This window comes from Triticum aestivum, chromosome 5D (genome assembly GCF_018294505.1).
Source record: "Triticum aestivum cultivar Chinese Spring chromosome 5D, IWGSC CS RefSeq v2.1, whole genome shotgun sequence".
NCBI classification, from domain to species: domain Eukaryota; kingdom Viridiplantae; phylum Streptophyta; class Magnoliopsida; order Poales; family Poaceae; genus Triticum; species Triticum aestivum.
In genome coordinates this window covers 350,334,172-350,338,533 of record NC_057808.1, presented here as the reverse complement: position 1 = coordinate 350,338,533, position 4,362 = coordinate 350,334,172, and positions in this window count along the sequence as shown.

Below are 4,362 nucleotides of genomic sequence, written 5' to 3'. Positions count from 1 at the left end.
TGCTATGGTCTTGGACGTCACCCTTGCGACGGAGAGGCGAGCTGCCAGATTTTCCCGCGTCCTGATAGACGGCGGAAGCAGTATCAACATACTGTACCGCGACACCATGGACAAGCTGAACATCAAAGCGAAGCAGCTCATGCCGAGCCGCACAGTCTTCCATGGTATCGTACCCGGCCTATCTTGCTCTCCAATCGGCAAGATCAAAATGGATGTTCTCTTCGGAGACAAAGATCACTTCCGCCGGGAAGCAATATGGTTCGAGGTGGTGGACCTGGAGAGCCCCTATCATGCACTACTTGGCCGACCTGCTTTGGCCAAGTTCATGGCTGTGCCCCACTATGCCTACCTGAAGATGAAGATGTCGAGCTCGAAGGGGATCATCACGGTAGCCGGCGACTACAAGAAGTCCATCGAGTGTGCCATGGCCAGCAGCCGGCTGGCCGAGTCCCTCGTGGTGGCAGAAGAGAAGAAGATGCTGGAACGGGTTGTGGCCATGGCTGGCAAGCAGCCGACCTTGTCCCCCAACCCCAAGGACTGTGATGCGCAGGGCTCCTTCCAGCCTGCGAAGGAGACGAAGAAGATACCTCTAGACCCGGAGCACCCGGAGAGGTTCGCCGTGATTGGGGCGAACTTGGACAGTAAATAGGAAGGCGAGCTCGCCGACTTCCTCCGTGAGAATCGAGACATCTTTGCATGGTCCCCAAAGGACATGCCGGGTGTCCCGAAGGATTTCGCCGAGAACAAATTACATGTCCGAGCTGATGCGAAGCCGGTCAAGCAACCCCTCCGCCGACTATCAGAAGAGAAGCGAAGAATCGTGGGAGAAGAGATAGTCCGGCTCCTTGCAGCCGGCTTCATCATGGAAGTGTTCTTTCCAGAATGGCTTGCCAATCCAGTTCTGGTTTTGAAGAAGAATAACAAGTGGCGCATGTGCATAGACTACACAAGTCTGAACAAGGCCTGCCCAAAGGATCCGTTTGCTTTGCCACGGATTGACCAAGTGATAGACTCCACAGCCGGATGCGAGCTGTTGTGATGCATACTCAGGGTATCATCAGATCAAGTTGGACCCAGCTGACCGCCTGAAGACTGCCTTCATCACACCCTTTGGAGCTTTCTGCTACCTGACAATGACATTCGGCTTGAGAAACGCCGGTGCCACTTTTCAGTGTTGCATGCAGAAATGTCTCTTGAAACAACTCGGCAGAAATGCCCACGTCTACGTAGACGACATTGTGGTGAAGACAGAGAAGCGCGGTACCTTGCTGGAAGACCTGAAGGAAACATTCGCCAACTTGCGCCGATTCCAGATCAAGCTCAACCCCGAGAAGTGCGTGTTCGGAGTACCAGCCGGCCAGCTGCTAGGCTTCCTGGTCTCCGAGCGCGGCATTGAGTGCAACCCTGTCAAGATCAAGGCCATCGAGAGGATGGAGATACCCACCAAGCTGCGAGATGTGCAGAAGTTCACTGGCTGCTTAGCCTCCCTGAACCGTTTTATCAGCCGACTAGGAGAGAAGGCTCTCCCCCTGTACCGACTCATGAAGAAGTCCACTCACTTTGAGTGGAATGATCAAGCCGACCAAGCCTTCCATGAGTTGAAGAAAATGTTGACCACTCCGCCCGTCCTGGTTGCGCCGACTGAGAAGGAGCCCATGCTCCTCTACATCGCCGCGACAAGCCGAGTCGTCAGCACTGTTGTTGTGGTCCAGCGCCCGGAGGAAGGCCGAGCCCAGCTGGTCCAGAGGCCGGTCTACTATCTCAGCGAAGTACTATCCAGCTCAAAGCAAAATTACCCGCACTACCAGAAGATGTGCTATGGGGTGTACTTCGCTGCCAAGAAACTGAAGCCCTACTTCCAAGAGCACCCCATCACGGTCGTGTGCACTGCCCCGCTCGCTGAGATCATAGGCAGCCGGGATGCATCCGGCCGGGTGGCCAAATGGGCCATTGCCTTGGCGCCCTACACGATCTTCTATCAACCCCGCACCGCCATCAAGTCGCAAGCATTGGCCGACTTCCTCGTCGACTGGGCCGAGACCCAGTACTTACCGCCGGCTCCCGACTCTACCCATTGGCGGATGCACTTTGACGGGTCCAAGATGCGCACCGGTTTGGGAGCCGGCATCATCCTCACCTCTCCCAAAGGCGACAAGCTCAAGTACACGCTGCAGATCCACTTCGCCGCCTCCAACAACGTGGCCGAGTACGAGGCGCTCGTACATGGGCTCCGGCTAGCCAAAGAGCTCGGCATACGCTGGATCCTGTGCTACGGCGACTCCGACTTAGTGGTCCAGCAATCTTCTGGCGATTGGGACGCCAAGGACGCGAACATGGCGAGCTACCGCTTCCTCGTCCAGCAGATGAGCGGATACTTCGAAGGGTGCGAGTTCCTTCACGTGCCAAGGGCCGACAACGACCAAGCAGATGCCCTAGCACGGATCGGCTCCACCCGACAAGCCATACCGACTGGCGTCTCCCTCCAGCGCCTCCTCAAGCCGTCCATCAAGCCGTCTCCAGAGTCGGATTTCATCTTCGTACTGCCTGCGCCAGAAACAGCCGGATCTGGCTCAAGAAATCCCGCAGGCGGCACGGGGACTTCGACGACTGCCCCGGGAACTGACGTAGTCGCACCCGGCCCAGGGACCTCAGAGCCCGGCCCGGGGACTGCAGCAGTCGGCCCGGGGACTGCAACGACGCAAGAAGTGGTGGTCGACCCCAACGCAACACCCAACCCACCCACCCGAGTCATGGTGGCCACGATAACAGCAGAAGAAGTCACAGCTCCCTCATGGGCCCAGCCCATCCTCAAGTTCCTAGCCAGCAGAGAGCTGCCGACTGATGAGATCGCAGCAAGACTAGTGCAACGACGAGCCGCAGCATACACAATAATAAACAGGGAGCTTGTGAAGCGCAGCGTCACTGGAGTCTTCCAGCGTTGCGTCGAGCCAGAAAAAGGAGTGGCAATCCTCAAAGACATCCACCAAGGCGAATGCGGCCACCACGCCGCCTCAAGATTCCTCGTGGCCAAGGCTTTCCGCCATGGGTTCTTCTGGCCGACTGCCTTGGAGGATGCTAAAGAAATAGTCAAGACCTGCAGAGGATGTCAAGTCTTCAGTTCCAAACAACACCTGCCGGCTTCTGCCCTCAAGACCATTCCCCTCACCTGGCCTTTCGCCGTCTGGGGACTGGACATGGTGGGCCCTTTCAAGACGGCCCGCGGTGGCTTGACACACCTGCTCGTTGCGGTGGACAAGTTCACAAAGTGGATCGAAGCCAAGCCCATCAAGAAGCTGAACGGGCCGACTGCCGTGACATTCATCACCGACATCACCACTCGGTACGGCGTGCCGCACAGCATCATCACCGACAACGGCACAAACTTCGCCAAAGGCGCGCTGGCACGTTTCTGCGCGACACAGGGCATCCGACTGGACTTAGCGTCCGTTGCCCACCCGCAGTCAAACGTCCAGGTCGAGCGAGCAAATGGACTTATCCTCTCCGGCATCAAGCCCCGACTGGTGGTACCACTGGAGCGATCGGCCGGCTGCTGGCTCGAAGAGCTGCCGGCTGTCCTCTGGAGTCTGCGCACTACACCCAACAAGTCAACCGGCTTCACTCCATTCTTCCTCGTGTACGGTGCCGAGGCTGTCATCCCAACAGACATCGAGTTCGACTCGCCTCGGATCACCATGTACACGGAGGAGGAAGCCAAAGAAGCAAGAGAAGACGGCGTTGACCTACTGGAAGAAGGCCGGCTGTTAGCCCTCAGCCGGTCCGCCATCTACCAGCAAGGCCTGCGCCGCTTCTACAACCGCAAGGTCAAGCCAAGATACTTCCAAGAGGGCGACCTTGTGCTCCGGCTGATCCAGCGAACAGCCGGCCAGCACAAGCTCTCGGCCCCTTGGGAAGGCCCCTTCGTCGTCAGCAAGGCACTCGGCAACGACTCCTACTACTTGATCGACGCGCAAAAGCCAAGAGCACGCAAGAGAGACGACTCCGGCAAAGAGTCGGAGCGACCATGGAACGCAAACCTCCTAAGACGATTTTACAGCTGAAAAGCAGTATGTATCACACTACCCCTTTTGTATTAAGTTACAAACCAACAGGCCCCCTGAACAGTACTCGGGGACTGCCTTTTATTTATCTATAGATGACGAGTGTCATATCCATGAATGTCTTATTACATTTTGAATTCTTGTCCGGCACCGGGTCCGACTAGTCGGCCCGGGGACTGGCCGCCTTAAGCTATATTATAAGTTCTTCCCGAAGTCAGCAAAGTAGTGCGCCGGCTCCCCAGTCCTCTCTTGTTGAAAGTCGCAGCTCAAAGAACTGACTGTCCGACTAGCAAGAGAGAAGACA